This window comes from Oratosquilla oratoria, chromosome 2 (assembly GCF_046742065.1).
Source record: "Oratosquilla oratoria isolate Oo_2021 chromosome 2, ASM4674206v1, whole genome shotgun sequence".
Taxonomy (NCBI): Eukaryota; Metazoa; Arthropoda; class Malacostraca; order Stomatopoda; family Squillidae; genus Oratosquilla; species Oratosquilla oratoria.
The window spans coordinates 93,268,923-93,281,422 of NC_134778.1; positions in this window are offsets into that span (position 1 = coordinate 93,268,923).

A 12,500-nucleotide genomic window follows, 5' to 3' on the forward strand; every position below is an offset into this window, starting at 1 on the left:
TCAGGCACTTGATTTTCGTTCCCGGCCGTGAATAAGATCTGCGAAAACCCAAACTGTGTAACCTATTTCGGAGTGCAACTTCACCCTTTTTGTTAAAACAACAGAAATAGATCAACTTAATTCTTGTTAGGTTTCAAACCAGAAAGGAATCATTTACGCTTGGTTGAGTTGTTGGGTCGACCGTTTATGGCAGTTCTTTTTTATCTATTCATTTCTAAAAATCACGTTTCATAGAAGCCCGAAATTCTATTTCACATTTCCATTGGCCGACTATCATCACGGTGTATTGCTGTTTGACTTAGATTAATTACATTTTTAAAAGGTAAGAACTATGAGGAACTGCGCTTTAATTCATTCACTTAGGATTCCTCATTCATTAAATCTTAGAAAATGAATAGACTCAAAGGTGAAACTTTGAAAGGGAGCTTCTAGTGACTGGAATAGGTCTAAATAATATGCAAGTATATTTGGTAGTTACTTGGCCATTTACCTTCAAAGGTTATGCCAAGCTAAAATGAGCGCGCGCACACATGCTCACGCATACATACACATGAGTTTTTCTGTTACTATATGCACATTCATGATACTCACCAATTAATATTTTGCTTGGTTATGGTCGTCAAATATCTTGCGCTCAATTCACGAATACGTGAGTTTAGGATTTGATCTTCTGTTCAGATGAATGCTAGATAAAGACTTAAATCAACTTTGCAAGAAAACAAAAGTCTTCTGTTAAATATTTCAGACTACACAAACCATAAAGTCTAGATTACGTTTTTGAAATAGGTGTTTGCAAATCCACTCATGATATCTTAATCTTTTAATGTTCGCTGCTTACCTTCTCGTACATACAAACATCACTCTTTAAAACGAGTTAATCTTATCGTAGCTGGCAGTGTTATTGACTCATTGAGACTGTTCATCCACCCGTGTTATCTGGAGCTTTGATGTTCTTCTTAGACGCAATGACGTATCTAAACCTTCATTCACGAACATACAGGGAATAAAACTGTTCTGTTCTACTTTGTTTATGAAAAGGGTAAAACCGATGGGGGTTACTTATGTCATTGGAATTCATATCTACTGACAAATAAATACTAGGCACATCTCTATATGGTACAAAAAAAAATGCAAGCAAAACACACATATGGATTTCTAAATTCAAAAGTGTTTCTGTACATGATAGGAAAACTAATCTACAAATATCATCGACACTTCAAGTAATCATTGTACCTCATATCAAAGAACAGAGGCAAGTTTATTGTAGATAAAAGAAATTAAAAGGTAATAGTATAGCTATGGTATAGGAATATGATAAAAAATTCAACTACAGTGGTAAGAGACAGATTGCTTGCTAGTTGAGACACCTAAGTCTATTCAATTAAGTCGGCGTCACATGAGTGATAATAAAAATATCCTCATTAACCCTTTTATCACAATGACGTTCTAATCTTTAATTCTGGCTAGCACCACATAATTCTATTAATGTAAGAATTAAGGAGAATGCACGAGACCATAAGGCCTACGCTAAGCAGTTCCATGTCCTTTACCACCTATCACCCCCATTCTTAAAAAATCTATATTTTCAGTCCTAACTACATGGCTGCTATGTCTATTCCATCCGTTAACTACTCAAGTGGTAAACCAATTCTTGCGCATTTCTTTCTCAAATCTAAATTTGTCCACCATGGTAATGGTCTTCACAACTACAATGCTGCGATAAACTTTTTAGATTTGACTCTGGCGAACGTTAGATGATCTTACTTCGTTGAGAAATAAAACTGAATAAAATCGTCTGAAGATGTGTACACTATTTTCATAAAACTTTACAGCGGGTCTATCACTTGCCTCCATTACCTACGTTCTTTTGGAGCTGCTATCACTTAATAATATTTTGTCACTATTAAATATATAATTTTTGCCAGTGTTGAAGGCACGAAAGTTGTTGAACTTAGTGTCAACCAACTCTTGTTTCTTGACCTAAAAAATAATAATAAAATAATAATGATAATAATAAGACATTAACTGGGACTAGGACTGGGATTAGATTTTGGACTAGGACTAAGACTGGGACTGGGACTAGGACTGGGACTGGGACTGGGACTAGGACTAAGATTGGGACTGGGACTGGGACTGGGACTAAGACTGGGACTGGGACTGGGACTAAGACTGGGAATGGGACTGGGACTAAGACTGGGACTGGGACTGGGACTGGGACTGGGACTGGGACTGGGACTGGGACTGGGACTGGGACTGGGACTGGGACTGGGACTGGGACTGGGACTGGGACTGGGACTGGGACTGGGACTGGGACTGGGACTGGGACAAAGACTGGGACAAAGACTGGGACTGGGACTGGGACTGGGACTGGGACTGGGACTGGGACTGGGACTGGGACTGGGACTGGGACTGGGACTGGGACTGGGACTGGGACTGGGACTGGGACTGGGACTGGGACTGGGACTGGGACTGGGACTGGGACTGGGACTGGAACAAAAACTGAGACTGGGACTAAGACTGGGACTGGGACTGGGACTGGGACTGGGACTGGGACTGGGACTGGGACTGGGACTGGGACTGGGACTGGGACTGGAACTGGAACTGGAACTGGAACTGGGACTGGGACTGGGACTGGGACAAAGACTGGGACAAAGACTGGGACAAAGACTGGGACTGGGACTGGGACTGGGACTGGGACTGGAACCCGGACTGGGACTAGGACTGGGACAGTGACTGGGACTGGGACAAAGACTGGGACAGGGACAGGGACAGGGACAGGGACAGGGACAGGGACAGGGACAGGGACAGGGACAGGGACAGGGACAGGGACAGGGACAGGGACAGGGACAGGGACAGGGACAGGGACAGGGACAGGGACAGGGACAGGGACAGGGACTGGGACAGGGACTGGGACTGGGACCGGGAGTGGGAGTGGGAGTGGGAGTGGGACTGGGACTGGGACTGGGACTGGGACTGGGACTGGGACTGGGACTGGGACTGGGACTGGGACTGGGACTGGGACTGGGACTGGGACTGGGACTGGGACTGGGACTGGGACTGGGACTGGGACTGGGACTGGGACTGGGACTGGGACTGGGACTGGGAATAGGAGTTGTAATGGGACTGGGACTAGGAGTGGGTCGAGGGCTGGGACTAAGAGTGGGACTAGGATTGGGACTCGGACTGGAACCAGAACTGGTATTAGGACTGGGACTAGGGATAAGACTGGGACTGGGACTGGGACTAGGACTGAAACTAGAACTGAGACTAAGACTAAGAATAAAACTAAGAATATGAATAAAGAACTTGGATAGAGTAAAAATAGAGAGAGAAAAGTTTAATGACAAGGGAAAGTAGGAGACTGCAGCAATATTCAGATGAAGGAATCAAACGACAGGGTTATGCAAATATGGAGAAAAAAATGAAGTTCCGGATAAACGATTTTTTTTTTCAACAGGAGAAGAAATTAATCCAGTGAAAAACAATGAAATGAATAGACTCAGACAATCAGAAATGTATATAGATAGGTATCTCACACCTCTCTCTTGTATATTGTATATCTTCATCCATTTGTGCTTTAAAGAATCTATTCTGGGTAATGTTTTTTTCCAGCTTGAGTGGAATTCGTCTATGTACAAGTTGAAGCTGTCTTAATTAGACCATCTATGTCCATGTTGTAATTTTTTATCATTATTCTAGCCAATACCAGACCAATTTAACCGGAAGGGGAGAACTTTGGTCAGGAGTAAGAAATGACAATCATATATTTCATATTCCATGTGTGCTGGTGCCATAAGCGGAAGTGTTGGTCTCTCATCCTCTTAGTTGTAGATTCGAATCCCGCACTTCTCTGCAGTTCCCAGCAGTGTTTGTTATCTGTCCCAATAGTACAAGCGCATAGGACAGGGGTGATGGCTTCATCCACATCTATGCGCCTCCTAGCGTACGCTCCTCGCCTTCTTCTTCTTCTTTCTTCTTGGTGTCCTACCTTGCAGATTTTGTTCCCGCGGTGGACAAGTAAGCTGAGACACAAAGACCCTGTTCATACTAACTGTTTGAACTGCGAGGAAACCGTGGTGGTACCGCAAAACCAAGGAAAAATTGCTCGGTTGTGTATGAACGCCTCCAATAACTTACATTGTAATTGAACCGTCGCTGTTGAAACCGATAGTGTGAACAGGGCCAAACTGTGAGCAATAAAGAAGGGATCTCCCCCGAACGAGATCGTCATCCCTTTAGCCAGAATAAAGTCTGTGAAGTACGCCACTGTACAGAAATGAATAAAAATATATTGATACATTCTGTATGGAGAGGTCTTTTCAGGTTTTACTCAGCTCAAGTTTAGACAATCATATTAAACTGAAGAAGGAGAGTGTTGGTATAATAAATGGTTACTAAACTATCTATCTATATAACAAGATTTTTTCTCCCTTATAAGGGGGGAGGGGTAGCTAAGCCAGAGGCACATAGCTACTCCCACCCATTTCACTCTCATCCATCACCCATTTCACCCCATCACCCATTTCACCCCACCCTTCATAGATGACGGGTCATCCCTGCATCTGCCAATGAATGAGGAGACGGTTACTAAACAATCTCGAATAAGCTCTCCGGTGGTCCTCAGTCCCCTGACCGCTGACACAAGCTCTCGCCATCTTTCTCTGTCTAATGCCATTTTCCTCAAGTCTTTGCCAATCCGCTACATTTGTCCTCTCCACTTCACTCTATATGTTGTTTTTCCATCTTTTCCGGGGTTATCCAGGCAATCTTCTACCCTCCCTAACACGCATATCCACCATTCTTTTAGGGAAACGGTCTTCCGTTGGTGACAAGTTTGATATATCATATTCTGCTGCAGCCAAGCGATTTTATTTAGCTGAGGAGGGCCAGGGTAAATACTAAAAGCAATTAGAACTCTATTGACCCCTAATAGTACGGTGACACCCTTAAGGAATTTTATTCAGGTCACCTATGGCCATCAGTCGTGATTAAGTCATCAGTTGGGATTGATATCTGATCTCAGACTGAGGGAATTCTTTCCCTATCCTGTCCCGAGTCAAATTCAAATTATAATTTTGAAAAGCCCTTTCCATGGGCTTTTCAGTTCATGTACATCAAACGAGGTCCGGTGATGCTATGAATGTAGCAACACTTTCATTTCAGTGTAAGGCTGAAGGTACACTATGAGAGGCAAATATATGCACAAGCTTAATCTCCCTACCCAACCTCCTTCGCCACGTCCTTTCATTCTCTCTTTTTCTTCTTCTTCTTCTTCTTCTTCCCTCTTTAGCTCCCTCTCCCGATTACCAACCTAACCTCCTTACCACCCCTCTCTATTCTCACTCTCTTTCTTATTCCCACTCTCCCTCTTTCACTTCTCATTCCCTTTCTCTTTATTTCAGTCACTTCCTTACTCTGTTTCCTTATCACCTCCTTTCTCCTTTCTCTTTTCTTTCTCATTCTCAGTTTTTTTCTCTCTTTCTTTTTTCTTTTCATTCTCCCACTTTTTTCTTTCAGTCCATTTCTTTTTTCTGCCTGTTTTCTTATATCCCTGTATCTTTATTCCTTCTTTCTCTTTTTTTTTCATTTATTGTTCTCTTTCCCTCACTCACTGTGTCCGTTTTCGCATTCCCCCTCTCTTTTCTCTACAATGTTATCCCGTTCACTACAGCGACATTCCCCAGTTGAATAAAACCGAGTGGCAGTAATCAGAACGATTCCTTTTAGATTTCGACACCAAGAGGTCACAAGCACTTCAATTCTTGAGGTCAATATTATACCGATGTCGAAGATCACTAACGGAGATTTTTGATAAGATTCGTGGCGCACTGGACTTGTTTATTTGCGTCGTTTAGACTTCTGATGGCTTGACAATGGTCAGATGTAATAACATTGTTGATTTAGTTATATCGTGATGGCCTTGACCTTGAAAACTACTTGTACAGACTAATACAAGTAGTTTTCAAGGCGTACCACTTTCTTCACTTAGAGCTGTTACAGTGGGTGGTCTCTTCTGTGAAATCTGTAATAAGTGCATATTCATGTTGCACAGGATAGCTGGTGAAGAGCCTGATCCAAAGGCTCGTGCCTGCGGCCGAAACTGTCACCTTTGACCTATGCCCATAGACTGTTGAGGCAGTTAACATTCATTGCTGGGAATAATTGAAACGAAGTGCTGGATTTGAACCCATAACTGAACGAATGCGCGACCAGCATGCTTCCAATTACGCCACAAGCGCACTTACATTTATGATATTTGTAATCGTAACATATAATATCTTTCACGCTGCAGATCTACGACCTGGACACCCACGCTTTCCAGGCTATCTCAAAGACTTGAGAGAATGTAGTGCTAATGAGTGGAGGCAACTGTACATGATTGTACACCATACGTAGTCAAGAACCCAAAATCCTAGGCGACATAAATCGATAAAGAGGGATCCAATACATACAAAGCTAATGGCTACATAGTCAGATCTGCTCAGGTAAGAGAAACATCATTCAGGCAAAGGATAAACTGCATCTACAAAATACATTTAATCCCTTGTGCACCTTTCACATTTGATTCGAATTTGTCGTTTTAATTTCACCGACAGGGAATCCTATCGTCCCCAAAAAGGTTCACAGTGTGATTGATGTAGCAAAACTAGGGAAGGTTAAAACAAATTAGAGCTGTCAATCACCTCTTTGGGACATGGAAGTGGAGGCCAGTAATATGAAATGCGAGGGTAACAGAGTTATCTCTGATGTGAAGAAATCGCCATTTCGTTCATGTCATGATCGATATGGGTCACCACGTGATTCCATGGCACGTGTTGCATATATTTTTTTTAAATCATATTTTAAAAAAATATCGACATTTGTGTGCATCCGTGCATGTGTTAGTTCTTACGTGGGTAGAGATGCACGTCTGTTCATGTGTGTGTGCGTGTCTGCATAGTGTGTACGTACGTAATAGACTCGTCCGTACGTGGGTGGGGACACACACACTCACACACACACACACACACACACTAATTTTGACTATTAAAGATTTAGATGTAACAAAAATAACTGAAGGAAAAAATAATGTAGAATCAATTACGATGCAAGTTGAAAGCAAACATATGAAGGGTAGAAAATTTGTAGTGGTATATGTGCCGCTCAAAAAGTCCTGGACAGAAAGTGATCATTCCAAAATATTAGAAAATACAAAATATGAATTAACTAATACACTGAAGGACAGAGGAAATACAGTAATTATGGGTGACTTTAATTCAAAAGAAATATGTTAGGAGGAAATGAGAGTGAAGGGCGGAGAGGAACTCTCGGGCAAAGTCCTGCTCGACATGACCATCGAATACACAATGACTTAGTGGATAAAGGAAAATACAAGATACAGAGGTAGTGAAGAACCATCAAGGCTGGATTTAATACTCATGACAGAGCCTGAAATTGTCGTTAAAATTGATTATAAAACTCCGATAGGAAAGAGTGACCATGTACTAATAGAATTTGAGTTGAAAGAGCAAATGGATCAAAACAGAAATGATAAACATAGAATAGGAAGACTAATGTACAACAAAACAAATTTTGAGAAACTCAAAAAATTCTTTCGCAATGCGAACTGGGAAAAATTCCTAAATAAAAAAACAGGGATGGAAGAGACATGGAATATACTAAAAGAAATTTACAATGAGGCATTGAATGAATACGTACCACAAAAAATGGAAAGAACATACATAAAAAGCTGGTACAACAAAAGGTGTAGTGAGGCTAAGGATAAAAGAGACAAAGCTTGAAAGAAATGGAAAAGAGACAAAAAAAAAAAAAAAGCAAATGGCTAATGTACATCATACCAAGAAATGATCATGTAAAAATACGCAGAGATGAAAAGAGAAACTATGAATAAAAATGCAAGAAAGAACCAAAACTATTTTACAGGTATGTAAATGGCAAACTGAAGAACAAACAAGAAATAGAAAAGCTGCGCCAAGGTAAATATGAATATATAGAAGAACTGGAAACGGCTGAAATTATGAACAACCACTTCAAATCAGTATTCACAATAGAAAACTCACCTACTAAGTATTTCAGCGGCTTTGACCCATCGTTTTTCGCTCATATTTCCGAAATAACCATTCACATCAGTATGATATATTAGCACAGCCTAATTCACACCCGGCCATAATTTTTGACGTTAGAGTGCATTTACAAGTGTATTTAATTACGGCGTTTACTCTTGATATTAAGTGTGTCGTAGCCGACATCCGTGAAGTAAATCGAACAGGTAAAGTCGTGACGTCAACACAAACTACCTCGTGTATCCCAACTTCACTTGTTCGATTTACTTCACGGGTGTCGGCTACGACACACACAATATCAAGAGTAAACACCGTAATTAAATACACTTGTGAATACACTATAACGTCAAAAATTATGGCCGGGTGTGAATTAGGCTGTGCTAATATACCATGCTGATGTGAATGATTATTTCGGAAATATGAGCGAAAAACGATGGGTTAAAGCCGCTGAAATACTTAGTAGCTGTGAGGAAAAAGCGAGAGAGATATCCCCCTCAATGAAATAGATAATTGTAACACGGAAAGAAATCAGCGACCAAATCAAAACTCTTGACGTCAGAAAATCACATGGTCCAGACGGAATTGCAAATTGGATACTGAAAGAATGCATGGAGGGATTAACAGATAAAATATATAATGTAATTAAATTCTCACTTAAAGAAGGAAAAGTGCCACAGGATTGGAAGAATGCAAACATTGTACCGATTAATAAGGGAGGAAACAAGGAAGACCCATCAAACTACAGACCGGTCTCCCTGACAAGCACAGTAGCAAACATTTGCGAAAAGGTCGTCAAAAATAGATGGGTTAAACATTTGAAAAAAAAAAACTATACTGAATCCAAATCAATTTGGATTCAGACAAGGAAGATCATGTACAACAAACTTGATCTGCTTCTACTCAAGATTAATAGACATAATAAAAGAGAGAGATGGTTGGGCAGACTGTGCCTCTCTGGACCTACAAAAGGCATTTGAAAAGGTACCACACAATAAACTAATAAGGAAGATAGAATCAATAGGTGGCATCAGAGGAAAATTATTGGAATGAATGAAAGACTTCCTGACTGGGAGGAAAATGAGAGTAGTAATTAGAGATAAATTCTCAAATTGGGAAGAAATGAAAAGTGGTGTCCCGCAAGGATCAGTACTAGCTCCGATCGTGTTTGCCATATACATAAATGACATGGATGAAGGAGTGGAGTGTTATATGAATTTCTTTGCAGACGACGCAAAAATACAAAAGAAAGTAAAAACTGAGGAGGATTGCAACTCATTACAAGAAGACTTGGACAAGATCTGGAAATGGACTCAAAAGTGGGAAGTGAAATTCAATATCAAGAAATGTAGTATATTGGAATTTGAAAAAAAAGTAAAAACAGAATATCGAGAGATTATAAAATTGGTGAAGAAGAGGTCAAAAAAGTAAACACGGAAAAGGACCTTGGAGTGATGATCAGCAAAGAGTTGACACCGGATAAGCATATTAATAAAATAGTCGAAGAAACCTGCAATTCATTGAGGTCAATAAAAGTGGCATTTGCCTATTTGTACGAGGAAATGATAAAAAAATAACTGCACCAATAAGACCAAAACTCGAATACACACCAACACTATGGACACCCAGTACCAAAAAAATGAATATAAAAATGTAGAAAGAATACAAAGAGCAACAACAAAACTGGCACCAACTCTCTCTAAAATGACATATGAACAAAGACGGTCCAAATTAGAATTACCAACTCTGGAACAAAGAAGGGAAAGAGGAGACCTACTATCTGTCTATAGAATTATGAAGGGGATGGAAATCTGAGGTAAGAATGATTTATTAAAACGGGACAATGGAAAAAAAAGAGGACATGAAAAGAAACTAAAAAAAGATCATTACAGAAGAAACCTGAAAAAAAAAATAGCTTCACACACAGAGTGATAGATACTTGGAACAAATTAGACAAAGAAACAGTATGTGCAAACACTATTCAAGATTTTAAGAAAAAACTTGATGCTGAGAGATACAAAGACAGGTCACCACGAGCATAGCTCCCTTTCCGTATAATACAACTAGGTAAAACTAGGTAAATACACACACACACACACACACACACACACACACACACACACACACACACACACACACACACACACACACACACACACACACACACACACACACACACACACACACACACACACACACACACACACACACACACACACACACACACACACACATCTCCTCGCCCACGAGAGTTGGAGGAAGGGCTCGCAGCGCAGTGATACTGGAATTCCAGTCCTGGATGGGATTCGAACTCAAACCGTTGAGTTAGCTGTTGCGGACGCTACCACTGCGCCATCGAGCCGTGTGTTACTGTGTGTGTGTGTGTGTGTGTGTGTGTGTGTGTGTGTGTGTGTGTGTGTGTGTGTGTGTGTGTGTGTGTGTGTGTGTGTGTGTGTGTGTGTGTGTAGAAGCTCGCTTATAAGTATACTTGTGTTTATGCTTGTATTTGTGTGGATGTACGTATTCAAAAGGGAAAGAGAATGAGGAACAGAGACTTGCTCTCGAAACCCGAACTGTTTTATTTATACTCCATTACGTTCCCTTGACTTCCTAGTGTATCCATACCATCTCTCTTCCTCTCTTCACTGTTTCCTTTAGTTCCTCTCTCCTCCTCTCTCTTTCTCTCTTAGTTCTTCCCTTTTAGTTCCTCTCTATTTTCTTCCCTTCCTTCTTTCTCTTTCCTTTCCCGCTCCTTGGTTGGGCTTTACAGTTCCTTGGGCGAACTAAGTCACGTTATTAGACTAATGCATGTTTGTGCCTGGGGATTCCAATACTATTTATGTTACTTCTCCTAACTCCATCTTCTGCCCTGGTTCCTCATTGGTTATGAGCATACTTCTGAGATGTTCTCAGTGTATCACAGATCACTATATACAGTCACGAGCTAAATTTTTATCCCACGATACAGTTCTCACAACGTCAAAATGATTTTTTTTTGTCGATTACTGTATATATTTTCAATCAATCAAATCAGCCATCCTAAGTCCACTGCTGAACAAAGGCCTCCTTTATAGCATTCCATTATTCACACGACCGCGCCAACCTCTGCCACGTCACTCCTGTAAACTTCTCGATCTCATCTCTCCGCCCTCTGTCTAGTCTCACTCTTTCACGCTTCCTGTCTCACGGCGTTTACTCAGTAACACGCTTGCTCCATTGCTCATCAGTCGTTCGCACTAACTTACCTGCCCAATTCCACTTCCTCTCTTTTACTGCCTCCACAATATCTTTCACTCTCGTCTGCTCTCTCACCCAACTTACTCTCTTTCGGTCTCTCAGTGTTATTCCCATCATTGATCTCTCCATTCTTCTCTGTGCAGTCCTTAGTTTTCTTACCATTGCCTTCGTTAGTTTCCAAGTCTCACACCCGTAGGTTATTACTGGCAGCATGCATTGATTGTAAACTTTACGTAGAGAGCCTCTCAGGATTTTATTAGACTTACCAAACACTTTCCAACCAATTTTTCTATGTAGTATTTAGCTTACAGTTAGGTATTTTTCTTGAATGTATAAAAAATTGTCAAACAAATATTTTTAATTTTGTGTCATGAAAAACTCTGAGTGGGTCAATATTTTTTGTAATCGTATATCTGGGTTCCTAAACTCTTCGATGACCTTGCATTATTCCTAGGTTGAGTGTTGTTCGCTTCATGATCACTACGTTCCAGATATGTTTGATTATTAGTATTATACGGAAGTATTGTAAAATAAAACTAGTATCTTATACCGACATTAATTGGGAATAGAAATGCAGTAAGGCTGTTGTTGAGCTATTGAGTCAAGCTGTTAACACTGTCAGAAAAGCAGCTTGATATGCCTGGTTAACTGATCACGTTAAATTACGGATTCACTAGCCAACGAAATCGTTGGAGTTCAACGATTCACTTGGATTTCATCCAAAGTTGGTCGATCTTTAAGCTACGGTTACACTCCAACTTTGGGTGAAATTCAACTTAATCGTTGGAATCCAACAGTTCCGTTGACTAGTGTAACCGTAGATTTAAAGAAATGTCGATGCTTGCCATCCTTACAAGTCTACGGCTACAACAGGGGAAGTGGAAAGATCAGGGTGCATTCTTCACAACCGATCGTCTTAGGAGTCAGAATTATTTGCACGAGACATACACCGATAGTTGGTGGTGGTGATGGATACAGAAAGAAGGAAAGAGGGTTAATGAGTTCTTGTTCTTTATGTGGGTGGATCAGAACTGAGCTGAATTACATGTGTCCGAAGCCGTATGTATATACCCCGTGGGCAAGCACCCGTGGTGCATAATTATCCCTAATTAATAATGCAGGTGTGCGGAATACAGTAAATACAATGCGTGCTCCCAAACTGCGTAGTATCCACAACTATGTGTACCTACTGTCGCTGCTTCC